The sequence below is a fragment of the Calonectris borealis genome, unplaced genomic scaffold, assembly GCF_964195595.1.
Source record: "Calonectris borealis unplaced genomic scaffold, bCalBor7.hap1.2 HAP1_SCAFFOLD_119, whole genome shotgun sequence".
Taxonomy (NCBI): Eukaryota; Metazoa; Chordata; class Aves; order Procellariiformes; family Procellariidae; genus Calonectris; species Calonectris borealis.
The window spans coordinates 186542-213429 of NW_027441507.1; the positions used below are offsets into that span (position 1 = coordinate 186542).

Here is a 26888-nt window from a genome sequence, read left to right on the forward strand (position 1 = left end):
CGTGTGCGACGAGGTGTAGTCCTTCCTACCGCCGCGGCCCCCGCGGCACGGCACGTGGTCTAGTTTTGTTGCCGGTTTCGTGTGTTTTCCTGCGGGCTTCCAGCTGCTCCTTGAAAAGCGGTGTTACCGGCTGTGGACAGGAGCTGCCGCGGCTGAAGCTGGAGATGCCATAGAAACGTAAAGAAGAAGAAATCGAAGGCCATCTGGCTGGCAGCTGTCTCCTGCTGCAGGCAAGAAAGAGCCTGCCTCTCCGGCTGAGGAAGGATCCTTCTTTGTAGTGCACAGCAGGCCAGGCTGCCAACACGGACCGCAGGGTTTGTATGCATCACCAACAGCGCGGTACGGCCACGAGCCATTGCATGAGTGAGCAAGGATACTTTCTAGGAAGCCTTATCTTGTAAGAGCTGTGAGACACCCATATATTCTCTTAGGTGGAGGACAGCCAAGCGACCAGAGTTGCAGAAGAGGAAGGGAGGAGAGAAGGAGAAAGAAGCGTCTGAACTGTCAAAGTCTCCTGGCAGCACCAAGAGCGAGAGCTGCGGTGAGGGTGAGTCCCGGGCCCTCGAGGCCCTGTCTCCCCTCTTGTGCATCCTGGGCCCTCCCTGCCTCTCTCCTGGCCCCCTCTCTTTCACATGCTCTTGTGAGGTTTTTTTCCTTTTTTGTCTCTTCCCCTGTACCTCTCCTCTTCTCTCTATTTTTGTGTCCTGCTCCCTCTCCCTTTTTTTTTTTTTCATTCTCTGTCTCTGTCCTGTAGGCATCACTGCGTTGCTTTTCCATCTCTTTGTCTTGATCTGCATCTGTCTTTTTTTCCCCAACAATTTCTTTGGCCTGTTCCCTTGCATTCTTTTCCTCTCCGCGCCTGTACATGCCGCGCCGTGTCCCTGCCTTCCTCTCTCTCTTTCTCTTTCCATCTCTTTCTCTATCCCTTTGTCTTGCTTACTATCACTGTTTTTTTTCATTGTGTATCTCACTGTCCCAGTCCTTCTTCCTGTTTGTCTCTTACTCTCTCTGACCCTTTGTGCTGCTCCCTGCCTCTTTTTTTTTTTTTTGTTCTCCATCTCTCTGCAGGGCTCCTAATACCTCTTTTTCTTTCTCTAACCCCCTGTGCTTCTCATGGTCTCTGTCTTTCTCTCTCTTGTTATTATTCTTGTCTGTTGCTCTGTCTTGCTTTCTGTCCTGTTGTTTCTTGCTATATCCCTTTGTCCCACTCCCTACCCATATTCATATTCCTCTCTGTCCTGTTGACCATCCCAGATTTTTTCCTCCATCCTCATCACGCTGCTGCCCTGATTTTTCTTTTTCTGCCCTGCTCCCCGTTGCTCTTTCTGTCTCTTCTCATCTGTCTTTGCTGCTTTTTTCTCCATCTCTGTGCAGATCCCTGTCCCTTTTTTTTCTTGCTGTCCCTCTGCCCTGCTTCCTCTCACTATCTTTTCTGTCTTTCTCTCTCTGTCCCATGCCCTCTCCCATCCTTTCTTACTGTATCCTCCTGTCCAGCTAGCTCTCCATTCTTTCCTTGCTCTCTTCCTCAGTATTTTTTCTTTCTCTGTAGCTCTCTCCCACTGCCCATCATAGTTGTTTTTTTCCTCCAATGCTGTTCTACTCTCTGTCCCTTTTTTCTCTCTCTGTCATTCTGTCATGCCCTCTGTGTGTATTTTTTAATTCCTCCATCTCTATCCTGCAGCCCATCACTATTTTTTCATCTTCCATCCCTTTGCCCTGCTCCCTGTCCTTGTTTCTCTTTCCCTTTGTTCTGCCTCCCCATCCTTTTTTCCTTTCTTGTTCCATCTCCCTGTCCTGCTTCCTGTCCCCCCCCCGTTTCTTTGTCCTTCTCCTTGCCTTTCCCCCCATTTCTCTGCCCTGTTCCCTCTTTGTTTTTTTTGTTCTCTGTCACTCTATCCTGCTCCCTGTCACTGTTTTTTCTCACTCCATTTCTGTCCTGCAGCCCAGTGCAGTTTTTTTCTTCTCCTTTCCTGTCTCCTGCTGCCCATTGTAGGCTTTTTGCCCTCCATCTCTGTCCTGCTCCCTGTCTCTTATTTTTGGCTGCCTTTCACTTTGTCCTGCCTCCCTGTCCCTTTTTTCTCTCTCTGTATCACCTTGTCTTGCTCCCTGTCCCTGTCTTTCTCTGACAATCAGTGTCCTGCTCCTTGTCCTTCTTTCTCCCCTCTATCCCCCATCCTTCTTGCTGTCTTTCTTTTTTCTCTTTCTATCCTTCTGCTCCAATGCTTCTTTCTCCACCTCTGTCCTGCTCCCTGCCCCTTGTTTCCTCTCACTCTTCCTCTGTCCTGCTTCGTGTCCCCGTTTTTTCTGCCTTTATTTCTCTGTCCTGCTGCCTGTCCAGTTGCTTCTTGCTATACCTCCCCGTTCAGCCAGCTCTCCCTTTTTCCTTTCTCTCCTCCTCTGTCCTGCTCCCTGGCCCTTTTTTCTCTTCCTCTGTCTCTGTCCTCTAGCCCATTGCTGTTTTTTTCCCCCCTTCTTGCTCTCTTTGTACAGATCTGACCCTCTCTTTATTTCTCAATCCCTTTGTCCTGTTCCCTGTCCTTTTTCTCTCTTTGTTTGTATGTCCTGCGCCCTGTCACCATCTGTGTCGCTCCTTTGTTCTTCCTCTCCTCCCCCCGCCCCGTCTCTCTATCCCTCTGTCCTGCTCACCGACCCTACATTTTCTTGCTTCATCTCTTGGCAGGGCTCCTTGTCCCTGTTTTTCTTGATTTCGCTGCCTCTCTGACCTTTTCTTTCGACCTTTCTTTCTCTCTCTGCTCCTCGGTCTTCTCTCTTGTCTTATTTTTCTCTTTCTAGCCCCCTGTCCTGCTCCCCATCACTGTATTTTCTTTCTCCATTTCTCTGCCCTGCTCCCCATCCCTCTCTTTCTTTCTCCATCCTGCTGTGCTGCTCCTCATCCTTCCTTCCCTCTCTCCCTCCCTCTTTCTCTGTTGTTATCCTTGCGTCCCTCGTTGTCTCTCCACCCCTCTGTCCTGCTCCCCATCCCTAATTTTCCTTTGCCATTTCTCTGTCCTGCTTTTGGTCCCTGTTTTTCCTCTGGCTCCATCTCCCTGTCATTCTCCCTGTTGCTCTTGCTTCCTCTCTATTCCAGTGTCCTTCTCCCCATCCCTCTCTTTTTCTCTGTATCCCATTTTCTTGCTCCCTGTCCCTCGCTTGTTTCCTGTATCCCTCTCTCCTTCCTCCTGTACTGCTTTCCCCCTGCCCCCGCCTCTGGCCTGGTGCTTGTCACGGGTTTTTCTTTCTCCCACTCTCTGTCCGGGTTCTGTCACTCTCTCTCTGTCCCTCTGTCCTTCCTCCAGCCTGTATTTTCCTCTCTCTACCCCTGTGCCCCTAATAGTTCTTTCTCCATCTTTCAGTCCTGCTCCCTGCCCGTTTTTTTGGTCTCACTGTCCATCTGTCCTGCTTCCTCTCCCTGGTTATTCTGCCTTTATCCCTCTGTCCCGCTGCCTGTCTCCTTGTTTCTAGTTATATCCCCCTGTCCAGCTAGCTGTCCTTTTTTTCCTTTCTCTCTTCCCTCCTCTGGCCCTAGTTTTTCTTCCTCCATCTCTGTCCAGCAGCCCATCATTGTTTTCTTTCCTTTTCCATCTCTTTGTCTTTATCTGCATCTGGTTCCCCCCACCCTGCCCTGAGTCCCTCTGTGCTGTTCCTTGTCCTGCTTTTTGTCTCTCCATGTCCCATGCTCTATCCCCATCTTTCTCTCTCTCTCTCTCCCTCCTTCCTTTTCCCTCTTTCTTTTTCTCTGCATCCTTTTGTCCTGTTGCTCATCAATATTTTTTCCTTCCATTCCTCTGTCCTGCTCCCTGTCCCTTAGTTCTCTGTCAATCCCTCTGTCCTGTTGCCTACAATTATTTTTGCTGTCTGCATCCTGCTGCCCTGCTTCCTATTCATTTCTTTTGGCTCTGTCATCCTGTCCGGCTCCCCAGCAGCATCTTTTCTTCCTCCAGCTCTCTGATCTGCTCCCTGCCCCCTTCTTTTTCTCTCTGTCATTCCTTCCACTTCCCTGGACCTCTTTCTCTGCAATCTTGTGTTCTGCTCCCCGTCCCTCTCCATTTATATCCCACTGTCCTGGTCCCTGTCCCTCTCTTTGCCTCTCTATCCCTCTGTCCCTGTTCTCGTTCCTGTTTTTTCTTTCTCCATCTCTCTGTCCTGCTGCCCATCTCTGTGCAGTTCCCTTTCTGTTTTTTTTTCTTCTCTTGGTTATTCTGCTTTTCTTCCTGTCCCTATTTTTTTTTCTCTCTATCCCTTTGTCCTGCTTTTTAAATTTTCTATGTGTCACCCTATTCTTATTTTCTCATTTTTCTTCTCTTTCCTTTAATGATGCCAGTATTTCAGCTTTCTTTCTGTGTAAACTTTTACGCAGTTCACTGTCTTTATTTCTTCATTTTTTTCTTCTGTTCTGTACCCTGATTATTTTATTAAATTTCTTTCTATGTCTACTCTTATCAAACTCACTATCTCTATTTTTTATTTTTTTCCTCTATCATGTACTCTGCTGTTTTAGAAATTTACTTTCTATTTTTCTGTCTTTTTTACTCTATCCTTATTTTTTAATTTTTTCTTCTCTTTCCTTAGTGATGTCGATTTTTAAGCTTTCTTTCTATGTCTCCTTTTATGCGGTTCATTTTATTTTTTAATTCTTTCTTGTCTGTCCTGTATTGTATTGCTTTTTAATTTTTCTTGCTACGTTTCTGTTTATCTAGTCCTTGTTTGTACTTTTTCCTCTGTCCTGTTGTCGCTTTGTAAATATTCTTCCCATGTCTACTTTTATCAAGATGTCTATCCCTACTTTTTATTTATTGTTTGTTTGTTCTGTATCTTGTTGCTTTTACATTCTTTCTATTTTTACTTTTATCCAGTTCAGGTCACTGTCTATATTTTTAATTCATTTTGTCTGTCCTGTATATTGTCGCTTTTCAATTTTTTTTTCTTTTTAAAATTTTGCTTGCTTTTCCTATTTTTTAATTTCTTCCTTTAATTTCTTAATCCTGTTCCTTTTATGATACTATTTCTCTGTCTGCTTTTATCTGGTTCCTGTCCCTGTTTTTAGTTCTTCCTTGTCTGTTCTCACTGTCATGTTGCTTTTGAAATTTGCTTTCCATGTATCCATTTATTTAGTTTGTTTTTCCTATCTTCTAATTTTTTTCTCTCTTAATGCCTTCAATTTTGAATTTTTGTTTCTATGTGTACTTTTATCTAGTTTTCTGTCCCTATTTTTAATTTTTTTCCTGTCTGTTCTGTACCCCATCGCTTTTGAAATTTTCTTTCTATGTCTACTTTTATCAAGTTGTCTATTGCTACTTTTTAATTCTTTCCTGTCTGTCGTATACTCTGTTGTTTTTAAAATTTTTATTTAATGTCTACTTTTATCAAGTTAACTGTGTTAATTTTTTAATTTGTTCTTATCTGTCCTGTAGCCTGTCACTTTGTAGATTTTCTTTTTATGCCTTTTATTTTTTTCCTCTTCTCTCAGTTCATCCCAAGGCTTTAGAGGGTCTCCTTGGCACGCTTTTATCGCTGGAGCGTAATTTGTACCCCTTTCGGTTTGTCAGAACATCTCCTCGGGGCGTCCCTCTTCCTCAGAGCAGTCTTTTTGTCCTCTCCTCCATCTCGCTTGCCTCCATGGGTCAGCGTCTCCCTCACGACATCTGTACTCTGTTCAGACCTTTGTGCCCTCGAGCCGCCTTCTGTCTCTCTGGCCACCTCAGCACCCCTCTATTGCTGTCACGATGCTTCCTGTGAGCGTCCTTGTGTTCCATGCACCAACCTTTAGTTCTGCAGCAGGCTTTGTATCTTTCTTATTCAGAGACAACTCTTCCTCAGGCTTTCATTTTGTCCCAGAGCACTCTTACCTTCCCTCCGCCATGTCGGATGCCTCCGTTTGGTCCCCAGTCCCCTGAGGACATCTGTACTCTGTTCAGATCCCCTCCCGACTACCTCACTGTGTCAGCAATCCTTTGTTTGTCTCTATATCCATGTTCCCCTCGCCCCCCAGAGCCCTCTCGTTCCTGTCATGACGCCTCCCAAGACCGTCCTCATGCCCCATGGCACCCTTTGAGCTGTGCAGCCCTCTTGGTGTCTCTCTTATTCAGACAAAACCCTTCCTCAGGCTTTCTCTGTTCCCCAGAGCGCTCTCACCTTATTCACTGCTATCTAGGATGTCTCCATTCAGTCGCTCATCCCCTGAGGACATCTGTACGTTGCTGGAACACCTTCTTGAGTTTTGCATTGTGTCCCAGAGGCACCTTCTGTCCCTCTTTCACTCTCAGCACCCTTTTCCCGTCATCATGCCTCCTGAGACTGTCCTTGTGCCCCACAGCTGTGTTTTGGCTCTGTAGCGCACTTTGCAACCTTCTTGCTCCCTGAGAACCTTTCCTGATGCCATCTGTCATCTCCAGAACACTCAGGTTGTCCTCTATGCTAGCTAGGATACCTCTGTTCAGTCCCTGATCCCTGAGGACAGCTGTAGTCTTTTCAGGTCCCCTCTGGACTTCTTCATCATGTCCTCGAGCTTTCTTTTGTCTGTCCCTCTCAGAACCCTCTGCTACCATCATGATGCCTCCCGAGGTCCAAGATGTTCCACTTTTAGCTCCGTAAGGCCCCTTTGGACTATTTTTGTCGCAATTACGCCCAAGATCTCTGTTCCCAAAAATGAGCATTCTCTTTCTTCTCTATGCCATCTAGGGTGCCTCTTGAGACCTTCCTTGCGCTTCACAGCATTTTGGTAGGGCTTTACCTCCCTTTCAGTCTCTCTTATCCCTCCGAGCCTTTCATGACCCCTCCGCTCCCGGTCACTGTGGCTCCTGAAGCCTTCTTTGTGTCCCACAGCCCTGTTTTAGCTCTGTAGCCACCTTTGATCCCCTCTTATTACCTCCAAACCTTGTCCTCGAGTTTGTTTGTGCCTTGGAGCGTTCTTATCATCCTGTCTGCCATCCAGGGTGCCTCCATTTGGTCCCCGGCCTCCTGAGGACATCTGTACTCTGTTCAAATCCCCTCCAGACTTCCTCCTTGTGTTCCTGAGCCGCCTTTGGTCTCTCTGGCCCAATCAGGACCCTTCTAATGGTGTCATGATGCCTATTGATGCCTTTGAGGTTGCCCTTAGTATACTTTTAGCTTTGTAGTGGACCTTGCACCCCTCTTGTTCCCTCAGAAGACTTCTTGAGTCCATATCTGTGACCCAGCCCAGTCATTTGGGTCCACTCTTCCCTCTAGCTGTGCCTCTTTTGTTCTCTGGCCCTCTGATGACGTTTACTCGGTTCACATTCCCTCTGGATTTAATCAGCATGTCCCCAATCCTTTTTCTGTCTCTCTGGCTGCCTCGTGACATTTTTTCTCCTGGTTATGATGCCTCTTGAGACCTCCTTTGTGCTCCACATCCATCTTGTAGCACTTTGAGCCGTAGAGCACTCATTGGTTCCTCTACACTATCTAGGATTCCTGTGTTCAGTCCCCGGCCACCCTAGACCATCTGTATTCTGCTCAGATGATCACCCGAGTTCCTTCTTGTCATCCCCAAGCCTATCCGTCAGCCCCCCTCAACACCCCGCTTCTCACAGTCACGATGCCTCCTGAGACCTTCCTTGTTTTCCACAGCACCTTGTAGCACTTTATCTCCCTTTCCATCTTTCTTGTTCCGTCAGAGCCTCCCGTCTTTCTTTGCTACACAGTGCTCCTTTATCTTTCTCTCTGCCATCGAGGGTCAGCTTGTGCCTGCCTGCCAGCGGCATTCAGACTAGGTATTAGGAAGAAATGTTTTACGGTGAGGGCGGTGAGATACTGGCGCAGGTTGCCCAGAGAGGTGGTGGATGCCCCATCCCTGGACACGTTCAAGGTCAGGCTGGATGGGGCTCTGAGCAACCTGGTTCAGGTGAGTGTGTCCCTACTTACGGCTAGGGGTTGGACTAGATGAGCTTTAGAGGTCCCTTCCCACCCAAACCCTTCTGTGATTCCAGGAATTGTTTCCTTGGTCCTTCTCTTCTTTGTCCCGCTCCCATCTGCTGGATTCAGTGAGTTCTGTGTTTGCAGCGTTAGATTTATCAGAACGTTCAGGCTGGGTCAGCTCCTGCAGCCTGAGGCTCCAGCTCCTTCAGCTGCTGGCGCAGAGCTGCTCCTGCGGAACGAGGCTCTGCAGAGAGAAGAACACAGTGAATCAGACTTCTTTATAACAATCCCAGTCCCCATTGCACGGGGGTCCTTGCACATCTGCACCTGTTGCAGGGGGGGTCCACGCACATTGTGGGAGCCACGTAGGAACTGGAGGTGGCCTTGAGGCGGTACACTGTGGCGGTATCAGACACCAGCTGTTTTGCTCCTGAACCCAAGGCTACTGCTGAGAAAAATAACCACCGCCATTGCATGAGGGTCCTGCACAACCACCATCATTGCACGAGGGTCCTGCACAACCACCACTGTCGCACGAGGGTCCTGCACAATCACCACCATGGCACAGAGGTCCCTGCACAGCCACCCGCGCTGCATGAAACACCGTGCATGTGTGCTTCTGGGGCGGGGACTACAACTCCCCGTGTGCCCCGCGTGGGCAGCCTGGTGGAGCCGTGTGCTGATTGGCTGCAGAGGCTATTTCAACGGGGCTCGCGGCAGGGTCTGCAGCCAGGCAGCAGCGGCGGCGGCATCGGCATCCTCATCCTCATCCTCATCATCAATCATCGTGGTGGTGGTGGTAGTGAGTCTGAGGGGCCATGGGCATGGGGGGCCGAGGAGTGGGGCAGGCGGGGGGGGACTTGCAGGCCCCGGGGAAGGGGACTGGGGGGGCTCCAGGCTGGGGAGGGGCTGTGAGCATCTGGGGAGTTTGGCCTGGGGGGGGCTGCAGAGCCCCGGAGGGGCCGAGAGGTGGTACTGTGGGGGGGCTGTGCACGGGGGAAAAATCAGTGAAGTCTAAAGGAACACATCAAGTTGTCTTTGGAGTTTAATAAACTTGGCTGTGGTAGGATTCAGGCTGTCTGTGTCTGGTGATGCTGGCTGTCTAATCCAAAGCGGTCTAATTTCGCTTTATTTGCGAAATAAAAATGGTTCTAACCTTACGAATAGCTGGTAATTTTAACTCAACGTGAGGCATTAAGAACTTCCCTCCCTCTCTCTGTAAGGCCAGAAGGAAGGAAGCCTTTTTCTATTTTGTGTACCGCTACAGATGGAGGTTCATCAGAGCTCAGTAGGGAGATAGTATAGCTTAACTACACTATATGTGTGCATGCAAAGATTGGAACAAATCTTTTATACTTCTGTTTTGTGTATTTCGGTACGCTTTTTCATTATCACTGATTTTCTTTGTTACACTATATAAAGCAACAGCTCAAAGAACTCATCTAAAGCCTGAGCATTAAACATGAATTAAATAGGAAAAAAAAGACTTGAAATATATTTTGAGAAAATAAGATTAGAGGTAAACCAAGAAAAGAACAAGGTTTATTGGAGAGAAACGGAATTGGTAATCCTATGCACTAGGGAAGGAAGGTGAGAAGTACAAAGGAAGAGGTAATGAGAGTGTGGAAAATGGCTTGTTTAGGTAGGGAAAGATCCAGGTTGTGTGCAGAGGTGGCAAATGAGAGATTAGAGGGTAAAATAAGCCACTTACTGGATCAAATGTTGAGGAATCTGGTTCAGTACAAAGGGGTGAAAATCTAGGCTGCTTGGGAAAGTATTAGTATTGAAAAGTGATAATTGCAGTTGAAAAGGAAGACAGTGAGGCTTGCGCAAGAGGGGGGAAGAAGGATAAAAATGAATCTGAAAAAGCAAAGTAAACCCCAGGATTTAGTGAAGTGGAAATCTGCTATGCAATGGAAGCCTCTTATTTAATCCAGGAGGGGATGATTATAACACAAATGAATAATCAATTGGTTTCAACTTTCCTCACGTGGCATGTCTCAGACTCTTTCCTAGAGGACAGCGGCAGGGAGGTCACAGTTGCGATTACATGAAAGGGATTTGGAGCACTTACCACTTTCACCTGCTGCCAGGTATGCTCCAAGGGGTAAACTTTCAAAACCACAGCCAGAAGATGTGCGTACAAAAGCTTGGGGTTTGTTTGGATGAGATTAGATTTGGGATGCTTCTTTCTCTCACTGAGTTTGCATCTCTAAGTGGGACAGACCTCCTATTCTTCCTCAGAGATAGGTATTTATTTATTTTTTTATATATATGTGTGTGTGTGTGTGTGTATTTGGATAGCGGTAGGGAATTTTTATGCAGCCAGTCTGATTTTTTTTTCCTTGAGTAGGAAATTCTGGTGCAAGAATAATTTTAGTTGCTAGTAACAGAAGAGTTTGGAACAATTTTGACATTTTCTCACATGCAATTCAGTGAAGCAATAATGAACAGTTAGTCCAACACTAATAAAATGTATTTAAATCACTCTCTGATTGATTGGAGGAATTATCATTGAATGAATTATTCATGAGCTATTTTTCAGACATAGATTAATGTGAAATGTATTCACACTTTATTTGAAGCAATATAGGAAAATTAATCTATGATTGCAATTAATAATTTGAGTGTGGGTAGGCACTGTTCGTGATGATTATTGCTTCCTACAATGCCTAAGATATGAAGAAGAGTAAGTCAGATACAGTGACCTGAAATGAAAATGTTTGCTTATGCTGCAGAGCTGAGCTCTTCCAAGAGAGAAAAAACATTGAGTCCCTTTAGAAATGTTCTACAGCGTTTTTATTCCAGTGCCCGAAATTGATGATGCTGTTGGGTGAATGCATCTGCTTCTTTGAATATTCTGAGGATAAGGGCAAAGACAGTTCAAAGTTCCCAACAGCAAATACTATTTTCTCATTTTGCTTCATGAAAAATGCATTTGTTTCAAGAGAATAGTTTCCTGAACAGTTTCTCAGATTTCTTTTCACTGCCTGAGGACTGAATTCTTGTGACTTCTGCATTTTATTTAAATTTGGCCCTTGTTGATAAAGTGAACCATGGAAGTGAAATGAAATCTGTGTATCCTGGCTGGATCAAGGTTAGATACATTTTTCAAAAGTCTGTGCTAGTCTGTCAGAAGTTCTTGGTTTCAGTCCCACGTTATACGGCCCATTACACAGTACACCAGACTAGAGGACCTGGTCTGGACATCACAGAAGAGTGCATACACCTGCGGGAAGTGCAGGTGAGCCTCGGGTGCCTGGGTCCCCTCCCCAGATGCCTGGGTCCCCCTGATTCCTGGGTTCCTCCTTATGGGGCTTCCCCGGATGCCTGGGTCCCTTCCCCAGACTCCTGGGGCCTCTACTGGATGCCTGGGTCCCTTATGGGGGAGGGTGGGGGGCTCCCGGATGCCTGGGTCCGTTAGGGTGGAGGAGTCCTCGATGCCTGGGTCCCCCCTGGATTACTGGGTTCCTCTTTATGGGGCTTCTTTAGACACCTGGGTCCCTTATGTGGGAGGGTGGGGGGGTCCCGGGCGTCTGGGTCCCTTGGCTGAGGTGCTCCCCTCCCCCGCAGCGGGTGCAACAACTGCAACGAGTGGTTCCAAGGCAACTGCGTCAACATCACTGAGAAGACGGCCAAGGCCATTCGGGAGTGGTACTGCCTGCGGGGCCGGGGTGAGCCTAGGTGCTGGGGTCCCTTTTTTGGGGGGGTCCCTGGACACCTGGGTCCCTTTTTGGGGGGTCCCAGATGCCTGGGTCCCTCTTGGGGAGGGGTTTTGAGGGGCCTGGGTTGATCTTGAGAAGGAGAAATAGGGGGTCTGGGATACCTGAGTGGCTTCTATGGGGATGCCTGGGTCCCCTTTTGGCGGGGAGGGGTGGGTGTTGGGATCCCTTCTTGGGGGACCGGGGGGCCTGGGAGCCTGGGTCCCCTTTTAGGGGGTTGTTGGGGCTCTGGTTGAGATTGAGGGGGGAGAAATAGGGGTCCCGGACGCCTGGGTCTCTTTCTGGGGGTGTGTGCCCGGATGCCCGGACTCCTTGGTGAGGGGGATCCCAGAACCAGAGGGGTGACAGGGTGGGGGCAGGGGTTTCTCCCAGATGCCTGGGTCTCCCTGTGACCCCCTTCTCCCCCAGAGAAGGGCCCCACGCTGGACATCTGTTACTGGCACAAGAAATGACAGGAGAAGGAGCAGGAACACAAGAACATCAAGACCCAGGAGCTGGTGCTGGAGCAAGGACGGGTGGCCAAGGTGGGACCCAGGCATCCAGGGAGGTGTTGGGTTGGTGTGAGTGGGGAGCTGGATGCTTGGGTCCCCTCCTAGGTCCTAAATCCCTTGGAATAGCCCCCAAATGCCCCAAATTCTGGACTGGGGACTCCAAATCCATTCAGAATTGCCACAAAATGGCCCTAGATTTGCTCTGCAGATCCCAAATCCCCCCAGAATTGCCCCAAAATGCCCCAAATTCTGTGCTGGGGTACCCAAATCCCCCCACGATTGCCCACAAATGTCCCTAATTTGCTCTGGGAACACCAATTCCCCCCAGAATTGCCCCAAAATGCCCAAAATTCTGATGCATGGACCCCAAATCCTCCCAGGATTGCCCCGAAATATTCCAAAATTGACTCCAGGTGCCCTAAATCCCCCCAGAATTGCCCCCAGATGCGCATAACTTGCCCTGGGGACCCCAAATTCCCTTGGAACGGCCCCACAATGCCCCAGATTCTCCAGAATCACCTCAAATTCCTCCAAAATGCCCCAGATTCTGTTCCAGGGGCCCTAAATCTCCCCAGAATTGCTCCTAATTGCAGCCCAGGGAAGCCAAATCCCACCAGAAGAACCCCAAAATGTGTCCTAGGGACTCCAAAGCCCCCCAGAATTGCCCCCAAATGCCCCTAATTTGCCCTGGGAATATCAATTCCCCCCAGAATTGCCCCCAAATACCTCAAATTCCTCCAAAATTGCCCCTCAAAAGCCCCAAATTCAAGTCTGGGGCCCCCAAATCCCCCCCGAATGGCCCTAAAATGCTCCTAAGTGCGTCCCCGAGGCCCTAAATGCCCCAATATCTGTTCCAGGGACCCCAAATCCTGCCAGAATTGCCCCAGAATGCCCCAAATTCTGTGCTAGGGTCCCCAAATCATCCCAGAATATTCCCAAAATGCCCCAAATACTGTGCTGGGGACCCCAAATCCCCCTAGAATTGCCCCTAAATGCCCCAAATTCTGCCTTGGGACCCCATATCCCTCCAGAATTGTCCCTAATTGCAGCCCAGGGACTCCAAATCCCACCAGATTTGCCCCACATATCTCCAAATTCTGCTCTGGGGACCCCAAATCCCCTCCTGAATTGTCCCAAAATGGCTCTAATTTGCCTTGGGACCCCTAAGCCCCCCCCCGAATTACCCTAAAATGCCCCAAATCCTGGTCCAGGGCCCCCAGGTCACCCTGCAATATCCCCATGTCACAACATGGTGCCTACTGGTGTGTTATTAGTGTGTCAAGGTGTGATTATAGCATGTTGGGCTGTGGTTTTGGTGTTGAGGCACGTTTTCTGGATGTTAGGGTGTTTTGAGGCTGGTTTTATCATGTTGGGGCATACGTTTACCATGTCAAGGCGTGTTTTTAGTGTGTCAGAGTCGTGTTTTAATTATGTCAAAGCACATTTTTGCATGTCAAGGCATGTTTTTGTGCAGAGGCATGTTTTTAGCTTGAAAAGGTGTTTTAAGCTCATTGAAGCATGTTTTAGCATGTAAAGATGTTTTAAACCATCAAAGCATGCTTTTAGCATGTAAATGCATGTTTTTAGCATGTGGAGGCATGCTTTAGCATGTAAAGGCATGTTTTAAGTGCATCAAGGCATGTATTTAACATGTAAAGGCCTATTTTAAGCATGTCAGGCTATGTTTTTAGTTTGTAAACGTGTTTTAGGCACATTGAGGCGTGTTTCAGCATGTAAAAGCATTTTTACAGTGCACCGAGGCATGTTTTAGCATGTAAACATGTCTTAAGTATGTAAAGGCATGTTTTAAGTGCATTGATTCATGTTTTAACAAGTGAAGGCATGTTGTAAGTGTGTCAAGGCATGTTTTTAATGTGTAGACACATTTTAAGCATATCAAGGCATGTTTTGGCCTGTAAAGACATACTTGAAGTGCATTGAGATGCAGAAATGTGTGTTTTAAGCGCATTGAGGTGTGTTTTTGTGTGTTGGAAGTGTGTTTTTCTGGTGCTGAGGCATGTTTTTGGCGTGTCCCCAGCACAGCCATGGCTCAGCGACCCCGAGGATGCCCCATTCCTTGACCCTGTCTTGCACAAATGTGCCGTCAAGGTCAAGCACGTCAAATCTTTTTGTTCCCGCGGGCTCTGTTTTTTTCCTGCGGGCTCTGGTTTTTCTCCCGCGGTCCCTGTTTTTCTCCCGCGGGCCCTGGTTTTGTTCCTGGGGCCCTGGTTTTGTTCCTCGGGCTCTGTTTTTTCTCCCGCGGGCTCTGTTTTTTCTCCCGCGGGCTCTGTTTTTTCTCCCGCGGGCTCTGGTTTTCTCCTGCGGGCTCCGGTTGTCTCCCGCGGAAGCCTGGTTCTGTTCCACGGAAGCCTGGTTCTGTTCCACGGAAGCCTGGTTCTGTTCCTGGGGCCCTGCTTTTCTCCCACGGGCCCTGCTTTTCTTCTGCGGGCCCTGGTTCTGTTCCACGGAAGCCTGGTTCTGTTCTACGGAAGCCTGGTTCTGTTCTACGGAAGCCTGGTTTTGTTCCTGGGGCCCTGGTTTTCTCCTGCGGGCTCTGGTTTTCTCCCGCGGGCTCTGGTTTTGTCCCTGGGGTTCTGGTTTTCTTCCTCGGTCTCTGGTTTTGTTCCTCGGGCCCTGCTTTTCTCCCGCGGACTCTGCTTTTCTCCCGCGGGCCCTGGTTTTCTTCCTCGGATCTGGTTTTCTTCCTCGGATCTGGTTTTCTTCCTCGGGCTCTGGTTTTCTCCCGCTGGCCCTGGTTTTGTTCCTCGGGCCCTGGTTTTGTTCCTCGGGCCCTGGTTTTGTTCCTCGGGCCCTGGTTTTGTTCCATGGGCTCTGGTTTTGTTGCTCAGGCCCTGTTTTTTTCATCTGTCCCTGGTTTCGTTCCGCGTGCTCTGGATTTGTTCCTTGGACTGTGGTTCAACTGCTGGGCCTCTGTTGCACTTCTCGAGGTCTGGTTGCCCTGCTCGGGCTCTGGTTGCTCTGCTCGGGCTCTTGTTCTGCTCCTGGGTGTCTATTTCCACTGCTGGGGCTTTGGCTCCGCTGCTGGGGCTCTGGCTCCGCATCTCGGGCTCTGGTTGCACTCCTGGGGCTCTGGTTGCAGTGCTCGGGCTCTGATTCCGCTGCTTGGCCTCTGGTTGCGCTGGTCAGGCTCTGGTTGTGCTCCTGGGGCTCTATTTCCGCTGCTCGGGCTCTGGTTGCACTGCCTGGGCTCTGGTTGTGCTCTTCAGGCTATGGTTCTGCTCCTGAGGCTATGTTTCCGCTCTTAGGCCTCTGGTTCCACTTCTGGCGCTCTGGTTCCGCTGCTCGGGCTCTGTTTTTTTGCCTGGGTTCTAGTTCCACTCCTGGGGCTCTGGTTCCGCTCCTGGGGCTCTGGTTTTGATCCTCGGGTCCTGGTTCTGGTGCTTGGGCTCTGGTCCCGCTCCTGGGTCTCTGATTGCACTGCTCAGGCTCTGGTTCCATCCCTCGGGCTCGGGTTCTGCTTCTCGGGCTCTGGTTTTAATCCTCGAGCTCTGGTTCCACTCCTGGGACGCTAATTCCGCTCCTGGGGCTCTGGTTTTGCTTCTTGGGCTCTGGTTCCACTCCTCGGGCTCTGATTCTGCTCCTGTGGCACTCCTGGTGGTCTTGGTGTGCTTCTCGGTGTTCTTCTTGTACTCCTGGGGGTCTTTGGGTTCCCATTCGTTGTTTCTTGGGGTCTTCTAGGTGTCTCCAGCTACCCTTGGACTGCTCCTGGGGTGATCGTGGGGGTCTCTGGGTGCCCATAGGATGCTCTGTGGGTCTTGGTGTGGTCCTGGGAGTCTTTAGGCAACCATGGGGTGCTCCTGGGGCTCTTGGGATGCTCCTGGGGGTCTCTGGGTGCCCACAGGATGCTCCTGGGGGTCTTGGGATGCTGCTGGATGTTCTTGTTGTGCTCCTGGTGGTTTCTGGGTGCCCATGGGGTGTTCCTGGGGGTCTTTGGTTGTTCTAGGCATGTCTAGGTAGCCTTGGGGTGCCCCTGGGATGCTCCTGGGAGGTCTTGGGGTGCTGCTGGGGGGTCTTTGGGGTGTCTTCGGGTCTCCTAAGGGGCTCCTGGCTGTCCTTGGGGTGCTCATGGGGCACTCTGGTTGCGCGCCGGGGGCACTCCTGGTGGTCTTGGTGTGCTTCTTGGGGTTCTTATTGTGCTTCTGGGGGTCTCTGGGTGCCCATGGGTTGTTCCTTGGGGTCTTGGGGCGTTCTAGGTGTTTCTGGGTACCCTTAGAATGCTCCTAAGGTGTTCCTGGAGGTCTCTGTGTGCCCATACGATTCTTTGGGAGACTTGGGGTGCTCCTGGGTGTCTCTGAGTGCCCACAAGATGTTCCTCGTGTTCTTGCGTTGCTCTTAGGGTGCTCTTGGGGGACTCCTGGGGGTTCTGGATGCCCACAGGATGCTCCTGAGGGTCTTGGGGTGCTTCTGGGAGTTCTTCGTGCTCCTGGGAGTGTCTAGGTGCTCCTGGGGTGTTCCGGGGGGCCTTGGGGTACTCTTGGGGTTCTCCAGGTGCCCATGGGGTGTTTCCGGGGGTCTTGGGGTGCTTCTGGGAGTTCTTCATGCTCCTGGGAGTGTGTAGGTGCTCTTGGGGTGTTTCCAGGGGGTCTTGGGGTACTCCTGGGGTTCTCTAGGTGCCCATGGGGTGTTTCCGGGGGTCTTGGGGTGCTTCTGGGCATTCCTGTTGTGCTCCTGGGGGTCTCTGGGTGCTCATGGGGTGTTCCTGGGGGTCTTGGGTTGTTCTACGTGGCTCTGGGTAGCCTTGGGTTGCCCCTGGGGTGCTCCTGCGTGCCATCTGGGTGTTTCTGGGGATTTCTGGGTGCCCCTGGCGTGCTCCTAGGCGGCTTGGGGTGCTCCTGGGCGTCTCTGGGTGCCCACAGGATGCTTCTAGGGTTCCTAGGGTGCTCCTGGAGGTCTCTGGGTGCCCACAGGATGCTCCAGGGGGTCTTGGGGTGCTCCTGGGCATTTTAGGGGTACCTGGGGTCTCTGAGTGCCCACAGGATGCTCCTGGAGATCTTGTGGTGCTCCTGGGGGTCTTGGGGTGTTCTAGGTGTCTCTGGGTATCCTTAGGGTTCCTCTGGGGTGTCTTTGGGGAGTCCTTGTGTCTCCTGAGTGCCCTTGGGCTGCTCCTGGGGATCTCTGGGTGCCCTTGGGGCAGTCCTGGTGGTCTCTGAGTGCCTGTGGGATGCTTCTAGGGTCTTTGGTTGCTCCTGGGGGTCTCTGGATGCCCATGGGGTGCTCCTGGGGGGTCTTTGGAGAGTCCTTGTGTCTCTTGAGTGCCCTCGTGGATCCCCTGGGGATCTCTGGGTGCTCATGGGGTGCTTCTGGTGTTTTTGGGGTGCTCCTGGGTGTCCTGGGTGCCCACAGGATGCTCCTGAGGGTCCCCACAGGATGCTCCTGAGGGTCTTGGGGTGCTTCTGGGGGTTCTTGGTTTGCTCCAGGGCGTCTCTAGGTGCCCCTGGGGGGTCTCTGAATTGTTGGTGATTTACATCAAATAATTTGCTTTGCATCTAGAGATATTTTTGAGAAGGGGTTCTTACAGGATCTAATTCTGCTTTGTCGTTCAGTCCTATCCAGAACACAGGTATGTTGAAAGTTAGGTAGCATGCATGGTGTTGCTAGAAATTAAGTCTAACCCCATAGCATTTTGGGTTTTTCAGAGGAAACCAAAGCACATAATTCTTAATAATGATATTTTTATTGCATTGAATGATCTACTTTCCTGCATAGCTTAGTATGACATCTATCTTTTTCTATCTGCGCCCCAGAAAAATTAAGTTTAAGTCCCTACCTGGTCACATTGCTGATGCAATAGATGCAGTTGTAGTAAAAGAGCAGGTATGGTCGTTTGCTGTAAGGGGGGCTTCCTCTGTTTGGTGCTTTGTATGCTGTAAACTTCAGGCAGGTGAGAAAACTCCCTGCTGCTCCTCTGGCTGCCTTTATCCCTTCTGGTGGTTCGCTTCTCCCCCTTGCCAGGTGATTGTGGGAAGGGTGGTGGGCGGGGCCCGGGGTATATGAGGTACAGCCTCTCCTCAGGCAGCTCGTTCTGCTGCTGGGCTTCTCTGGAGGTGGTGGTCTGCTGTTCCTTCAGCTGATTGCCACTTTTGAGGTAGCTTTTGAGCTGTCTAAGCTATTTGGGTAGTCATGTTTTGATATTTAGAGAAGCAGAGGTGTCTGTTTAAGCTAAGGGCTTCAGGACAAGTCAAGGTTCAGCTACATGTGTAGAAGAAAGTACACTTGTACGTGTTGGGGTTTTTTTTCCAGGTCAGTAGGTTTGTATTTGGTGTTCAGAGGTGGAAAGATGGTTTAATAATATGGTTTTGGTTTTTATTTTATTCCAGGTGCATTGTATTGTTTTAGAATTCCTGACTTTATTGAAGATGGAACCTTGTTTTTCACCAGCTTTGCTGTATGTTGCAGAAGCTGTTGACATCATCTCTTGATAGGAGCAATGGTGAGAGTATTTAGCAGGGGTTGAGGTGAGCATCTTGTATGCATTTGCATATGGAGTTCTAGCATTGTTCAAGAAAGTAGCAGGGACATAAGACATAGTGTCTTTCAGCGTATGGAACGGCTTATGGCCTTTCCCAATTGCCCACAGAGTATCATGTTGTCTCTAGAACCAATGCAGCTTGCGGCCAGCCCCTCATAGATTATAAGCGTCAGGACTTCACTTATTTTGTGGGGCTGTAGCAGAGGTCAGAGTCTGTGGGAAGATGGAAGACAGGAGGTGCTTGCAGAAGACTGGGCATAGCTGGGAAGAGCAGCTCCCGAGGAGCGGCTGACACAGGGGGTTCAGGGGTGCAAATACAGAGCAGGAGCTGTCAGGAAGGAGTGGAGTTCCTTCCCTGACAGTTGAGGAGAAGAGAAGGGGTTTCTAAAATTCTGGGACCAGGGGATGGTTGGGAAAGGGAGGTGTGTTCACGAGCCTTACTGAGGTGGGTTTTGCAGTTGGATTTGGGTGTTGATGAGGTCTGTTCTGTTTTAGTCTGTCTGCAGCTGATGGGAGATACAACAAAGTCACGGGAGATGCAGAGTAAACCATCCGGGCCTCCGCATTACAACATAGAGGGCTGAACATCAGAGAAGTCTCATCTCGGAAAGCATTAGGTATGTTAAGGTACATCAAAATATATCCTCCAGAACTCTGAGGTCTTTACTTCTGTACCTTTTACTTACTTATTTTTTGCATCCTTCTGGATGTCACAGTCATTGTTACTTTGTGGTATTGGCTAGGCATTTATTTTCAGCACAGGCTTGCGTTGCTGTCTTCCCTAGAATTTCTTGGAGATGTGTGGTGTTTGTGCTCATAACAATCTCCAGACAAGGGTGTTTCCTTTACTGCAGTCCTGGACACACAAGCTTTTTTTGTTTTCCCAGTTGTGCCTTTTTCCTCAAGCATCCAATGAAGTTTGCTCTAGTGTCAGTCGTCAGTTCTCTTGTTCTTGTTTTAGTATCAGTTTCTGTAGCGAAAGGGTGTCCATTTTAGATCTCTGAGTCACCACATCACACCGTCGTGGTTTTTCCATTGGCCGACTGCTGCTGTAATTCCCTAAAGGGCTTTATAGGTAATTGGGCTCAAGCTGTTTTTGTGGCAGACATCTTGTCCTCACGGCTTCATCTGTCTAGCAGTCTTGGTTGCTGTGTGGTACAATGTCCTGTCTTTTTGAGCTTCATGGGTTTTTAATATTTTCTGTTTTTTTAGTTAGAATTTTTTTGTAGGACTTCTTTTGTTTATTCCTGCAGGTTAAGTCAGGTCATTTTTTGACATGCAGGTCCCTGTGACTGTCTTTGCTCTTCTTTTTTTGCCAGATATCATCACCAGTGTTTTCGCTCAATGGGAGTGGCAGAGAGGGGTGTGGCATGCCGGGGCACCCGGGGAGGTAGAGTCGGGCTTCCTCCCATCTTTACAGGGCTGACCCTGAGGAAGCCGGTACGTGGGTGGGTAGTGTGAGTATATATTATGTGGGTGCACTAATCCCTTTCGGAGCGTGTCAGAGGGTAAGGATTTTGTTCTGTTTGATGTAATGTTGTTCTGTTCTGTCTATTTGTTGAAGATTTGAGTTTTGTGTGGGAGGAAGCCAGCTGTCTGACTGGTTTTGGGGTAAGGTGGGGTACACATGGTTTTAGGTCATATCTTATTTGCCAGATGTTTTTAACTAATTGTATGATTTTCTTAGCGACTCATGAAGGGGTTTGTGGCACCCCGATGGTGGACACTGTTGCTGACAGGCAAAGTAGGGCCATAGCAGAGTTGTCCATTTATGGGGATGGCCTCAGCCATCTCCTGCACAAACTTCTATAATGTAGCAATCGGGATAGTTTTCTTTTGATTTCTTGAAGAACAAGAGGATGATGGAGCATGTTCAAAGAGCATAATTATTTTCTCTTCTGAGACAAGGGATTAAGGAATTTTAGTAGTTGAATGATTAATAGTAGTTAGAAGATTGAATCAGTAGGTAGGGGTTTGATACTTTGTTCCTCACAAGGCCGGCTCAGCCTGATAAGGCCGACTTAGCTATGGTGTAAATTAACTGAGGCGCCTCACAAGGACAGCTCCCGATAAAGACTAAAAACTTGTCTCAAGAAGCCAGCTAAAACTGACCCTGCGGTATGGACAAAAGTAAGAAGACAACTGAGCCTGCGCAAGAACAAAAGGTTACTAGCGGTGACGAAGAGGAACTATCAGCCTTCATCCCCACGACCCCTGACGACCACCACTAGGAGGCAATGCGCAAGCGCAGATGGGAGGGGTCTATGGAAATGACTTCTTGGAACTCATTTTAATACAAAGCGGGGACAGGTCATGCATATGTATAGGCATATTACAAAACTTTATGAATATGTAATATTTTACTGTATATATTTATGGTGAGTGCCGCATTGAGGCGCGCACGATTTTGGTGGGACTACCCCCCGTGCCGCCCAGCGCTGAATAAACATACCTACTTTACAATCTCATAGATTGTGCAGTCCGGTTTCCGCAAGTCAGTTTTGGCGAGCCAGGCAGGAGGCTCTCTGCTTCACCGCAGGATCGGCTGGGGAGCGGACGCCCCTGGGCGCGCCCCGAGCATTTCCTCGGAGGGGACTCCGCTGCCAGCCGCTCACCGTGGGAGTAGACAAGAACCTCCTGAGTCCGTGGAAAGGAAAGGTATGTTTGAGGAGAGGGGCCTGTAAGTTGTACGCGTGGCTGGGGCTGCTGGTAAATCGCACAGAGACGTCTGGCGTGCAGCATAGTCCCCGTATGGTAGGAGGGTACCCTGCACGGTAATAGGGGGGATTCGCTGACCGATAGAGCGGCCGCTAGCGATCTTGGGAGTAGATCGAGTGGATCCGAGGTTTCTGCTGTATCCCAGTGTTGGGAGCCAGGACGGACCTGCTAATGACTGGTATATAAGAAGCAGGAGAAGGGTAAGCGGACCTCCTTGCAATTGCGATTGGGTCATCTTTAAGGTTGCAGCTGCTGGGTGGGAGTACAACTAATCTGAGGAGTTGTATGTGGCATGGCCATAAATATTATCATCTGTTGCAACAATTTATTGTGTGACTGAGTGTCTGTGTTGTATGAGTGAGACGCAGCACAGCTGCGAAGCGAGTGTGGAGTCCTGATCCGCGGCTCGTAATCTCTGCGAGGAGAGCAGCCGGAGACGAACGAAGTGAATGATAAGATCGAACCTTTGTCTTTTGTGTACGAAAACATTGTAGAATTTTGTGAAAAAGCAGTATTGTATATCTAGCAAGTTCTATGATAAGAAAACCTCCGATAAAGTCACTAAGACAGTGCGGGAAGGAAAACTAGTCCCGGCATCTTATTAAAGGTTAAAAGAAAAGATCAATAAAGGGAAGATACGAAATGGGTAACACTCAAAAGGGAGTCTTGAAGAAAAGCCCCTTGGGCTGTGTGCTTGCTCATTGGAGAGATATCGTTGGGATCGGAGGGACGGAAAATAGAAAAATTCTTATTAAATATTGTAATCAATGGTGGCCATTGTATAAATTGGAAAGTGAGGCTAAATGGCCACTTAATGGATCAATAGACTACAATACTCTCCTACAATTGATGCTATTTCTAAGGAGAGAAGGGAAGTGGGATGAAGTTTCATATGCAGATATGTTTTTCACCCTCCGAAACCATCCGGAGTGGCAAAGGGACTGTGGAATGGCACCACCACAGGACCCTATGGTACTCGCACTTGAGCGAGAAAATAAAGAATTTAAAGGTAAACTGAAGCGGTGTTGCTCGGCATGCAGTATTGGACAGAGGTGTTTGAAAGCAAACAAAATTCACCAGGTGCCGGAACCAGATCTAACTGACCTGTTTAAGCCTCCCCCTCGACCACAGGAACAGGATGCGGACTCGGACGAAACTTCCACCCCCCCGGACAGCCCTGTATCTTCCCGCACCAGAAAGAAAACTGCCCCAGTAGCCTTACAGGCACCTCTTCGAGAGGCGGTGGCACCTGATGGCGGGACGATGCTAATCAAGGTACCTTTTTCCACTACTGATTTAGGGGAATGGAAAAGGGTTGCAAAAGATTATAGGAGCGATCCGATCGGTGTAGCTAAACATTTTCAGTTTATTGTGAAACAACATAACCCTGATTGGAAGGACATACAATTATTATTAGACTATATGACTGAAACAGAAAAGCAATTGATTTTAAAAACAGCAGGGAGTTTGGCTGATGAATACTATAGGACTACAGGAGGGGATGTTAAGGAATATTTCCCTCTACAAGATCCAAAATGGGATGCGAACAGATCTGCAGAAATGGTAAAACTACAGGGGTATCAGGAGTGGATTTCGAGAGGAATGGAAAAGGCTATACCCAAAACCATAAACTGGTCGGCTCTATATGCAATTAAGCAAGGTCCCTCCGAGTCCCCATCTGAATTCCTGGATCGACTGAGGGATGCAATGCGCCGTAACACACCGCTGGATCCTGGATCCGAGGTAGGAATACAACAACTAGTCTCTCTGTTTTTGGGTCAGTCCACAGGGGACATTAGGCGCAAGCTCCAGAAGCTACGTACTACAGAAAGTAGAAATTTGGAGGTGTTGCTAGATGAAGCATGGAGAGTATTTAGTAACAGGGAAGAAGCATACAAACAGGTATGAAGGAGAATAATAGCAGCTGTCAGGGAAGAGGAAGAAAGGAGGCCTAGACGAGAACCATCTCGGTTAGGCAAGGATCAATGTGCACTGTGCAAGGAATTTGGTCATTGGAAAAGGAAACGTCCAATAAACTGAATCAAGACTTGATGCCCCTGGAGAACGATTACATCATGGTAAAGGGGGCAACTGGCCAAAGTGAAAAGGCGTATTTCTGTAAACCTTTGAAATATAAACTGGGAAAACAATGGGGAATTCACAGATTTCTATATATGCCCGACTCTCCAAAGGCCCTATTGGGAAGAGACTTACTAGAACAATTAGGTGCAATTCCTTTATATTCGAAAAAGGAGAAATTTCTCTGAAAGTAAAAGATCAAGAATACATTCAAATCCTAAGTTTATTCTTAACCAGTCCTTCCATAAAAGGAGAAATTAGGGAGGAAGTCTTAAATCAGGTATACCCTGGGGTATGGGCTACCGATGTACCAGGAAGAGCAAAGAATGCATTACCTATTGAAGTTAAACTTAAAAAGGGAAACCAACAACCAGTAAGGATTAAGCAATATCCCCTAAAGAGAGAAGATAGAGAAGGGATTCGGCCGATAATTGAAAAATTTTTACAATTCGGACTATTAAAAGAATGTGAGTCTAATTTTAACACACCCATATTACCAGTTCGTAAGCCTGACGGGTCGTATCGTGTAGTCCAGGATCTACGGGCCGTAAACAAGGTAACTGAGGATCTCTACCCCGTGGTGGCGAATCCATATACTCTGTTGACTACACTAACACCTGAATTAGCCTGGTTTACTGTTATAGACTTGAAAGATGCCTTCTTTTGCCTCCCTCTCCATGAAGCCAGCCAAAGATTGTTTGCATTCGAATGGGAAAACCCCAAAACTGGTCGCAAGACTCAACTCACCTGGACGGTGTTGCCACAAGGATTCAAAAATAGCCCTACCATTTTTGGCAATCAGCTTGCAAAGGACTTGGAATCATGGGAAATCCCGTCTGAAAAGGGAAAACTGCTACAATATGTGGATGATATCCTGATTGCCACCGAAACAGAGAACGATTGTGTCACCTGGACGGTGAGTCTATTAAATTTCTTGGGGCTCCAAGGGTACCGGGTGTCTAAGAAGAAAGCCCAAGTAATACAGCGCAAAGTGATTTATTTAGGCTATGAAATCAGTGCTGGGGAAAGAACTTTGGGACAAGCCCGCAAAGAGGCAATCTGCCAAACCCAGAGACCTCGAACAGTGAAAGAGTTACGGACTTTCTTGGGAATGACTGGGTGGTGTCAGCTGTGGATTTATAATTATGGACTGCTTGTTAAACCATTATATGCCCTAATAACTACCAGCCAGGGACACCTTGAATGGAACAACCAGGCCGTACGAGCCTTTGAGAAACTAAAGAAAGCCTTGATGTCAGCTCCAGCTTTGGGGCTCCCAGATGTGAGTAAGCCATTTCTCCTCTTTTCCCAGGAAAAACAAGGGGTTGCAGTGGGGATACTAGCACAGAATTTGGGTCCCGATCGACGAGCAGTTGCCTACTTTTCCAAACAGTGGGATACAACTGCGAAGGGCTGGCCTGGATGCTTGCGGGCAGTCGCAGCTGTAATACTAAACATACAAGAAGCCCAAAAATTCACTCTGGGTCAGAAAATGACTGTGCTGATGTCCCATACAGTATCTGCAGTACTGGAAGCGAAGGGTGGACATTGGCTTTCTCAACAAAGATTTCTAAGATATCAGGCTATATTGGTAGAACAGGATGATGTAGAAATAACAGTCACTAACATTGCCAACCCAGCTTCCTTCCTAGAGGGAAACACAAGAGAACCAGTGCATCGTGACTGCTTAGAAACCATTGAAGCAACATACGCAAGCCGACCAGATTTGAAAGACAGCCCCATAGAAGACGGAGAAAACTGGTTCACAGATGGAAGCAGCTATGTCCTGAGTGGTAAAAGATACGCGGGATACGCTATTACCACTCGTCAAGAGATAATAGAATTAAGGCCTTTGCCCCTAAATACCTCGGCACAGAAAGCGGAGGCCCTACTGTAAGGCAAGTGATCTCTGCCTCCAGACAAATCCCAAGAATACCCCCAAACCAGAAATGGGCCAAATTGGTAAAGGTAATGGGCCTGGGCAACAGTGGCAGATCGATTTTTCAGAACTCCCAAGAAAAGGGGGGTATCGATATTTATTGGTATTAACTGACACCTTTTCAGGTTGGCCAGAGGCATTCCCTACCAGGACAGCCAAGGCTCGGGAGGTAACTAGAACATTAATACAAGAAATAATACCACGTTTTGGGGTTCCAGCAACCATATCTTCTGACAGAGGACCACATTTCATCTCCAAAGTAGTACAACAAATTAGCCGCTATTTGGGCATAGATTGGCAGCTTCATACCCCATATCGCCCTCAGTCGAGTGGCCAAGTAGAAAAATGAACCACTTAATTAAACAGCAGATTGTGAAATTGGGATAGGAAACTAACTTGGCCTGGCCTCAGTCTCTTCCTTTGGCTCTTTTGCGCATACGAACTAGGCCAAGAGCAAAGGAAGGACTGAGCCCTTTTGAAATCTTGTGTGGACGACCTTATAGAATACAGAAAGGGATGCCCACACAAGTCGGGGATGAAATCATGACCTCCTACATGGTTGCATTGGGGAAACAACTCAGGAAGGTTGAGAAATATGTGGTTGGGACTCGAAGCAGGGGTTTGGATGGTCGCCCACTGCTACAGGTATTCTTAATACCTTATGTCACCCTATTGTTTTTCTCCTAATTCTAGTTTTTATTAGTATTGCTTTATCTGCAATACTGTATGTTTTAAATTGGCGAATGATAAAACAAATAAGGCACTTGAGGTATGACTATCAGCACCGACAACAAATTGAAACAGGCAGAAATCTTATAAAGGACCTGGAGAAGAATGGGATAATATAAAGAAAATTAGTATAGGGTTTAGTATAGAGTAAAAGAATTTACTAACTTTTTAGAAAAGGGGGGACTGAGACAAGGGATTAAGGAATTTTAGTAGTTGAATGATTAATAGTAGTTAGAAGATTGAATCAGTAGGTAGGGGTTTGATACTTTGTTCCTCACAAGGCCGGCTCAGCCTGATAAGGCCGACTTAGCTATGGTGTAAATTAACTGAGGCGCCTCACAAGGACAGCTCCCGATAAAGACTAAAAACTTGTCTCAAGAAGCCAGCTAAAACTGACCCTGCGGTATGGACAAAAGTAAGAAGACAACTGAGCCTGCGCAAGAACAAAAGGTTACTAGCGGTGACGAAGAGGAACTATCAGCCTTCATCCCCACGACCCCTGACGACCACCACTAGGAGGCAATGCGCAAGCGCAGATGGGAGGGGTCTATGGAAATGACTTCTTGGAACTCATTTTAATACAAAGCGGGGACAGGTCATGCATATGTATAGGCATATTACAAAACTTTATGAATATGTAATATTTTACTGTATATATTTATGGTGAGTGCCGCATTGAGGCGCGCACGATTTTGGTGGGACTACCCCCCGTGCCGCCCAGCGCTGAATAAACATACCTACTTTACAATCTCATAGATTGTGCAGTCCGGTTTCCGCAAGTCACTTCCTTTGGCAGTACAGGCACCCAAGGCAGTACAGCCCACATTCAAGGAACAGCTCGAGGA

At 48.4% G+C, this 26888-nt stretch overlaps 2 long non-coding RNA genes across 2 annotated transcripts; both read left to right on the plus strand.

Moving 5' to 3' along the window:
- Positions 1-47: 47 nt before the first annotated feature.
- Positions 48-10121, plus strand: LOC142076899 (uncharacterized). Its single transcript, XR_012671408.1, has 3 exons — positions 48-314; positions 432-547; positions 8317-10121. It is a non-coding gene; the product is annotated as an uncharacterized LOC142076899 (long non-coding RNA).
- An 8290-nt stretch (positions 10122-18411) lies between these two features.
- LOC142076898 (uncharacterized) lies at positions 18412-20380 on the plus strand. Its single transcript, XR_012671407.1, has 3 exons — positions 18412-18564; positions 19074-19195; positions 19898-20380. It is a non-coding gene; the product is annotated as an uncharacterized LOC142076898 (long non-coding RNA).
- The last annotated feature ends 6508 nt before the right edge of the window (positions 20381-26888 follow it).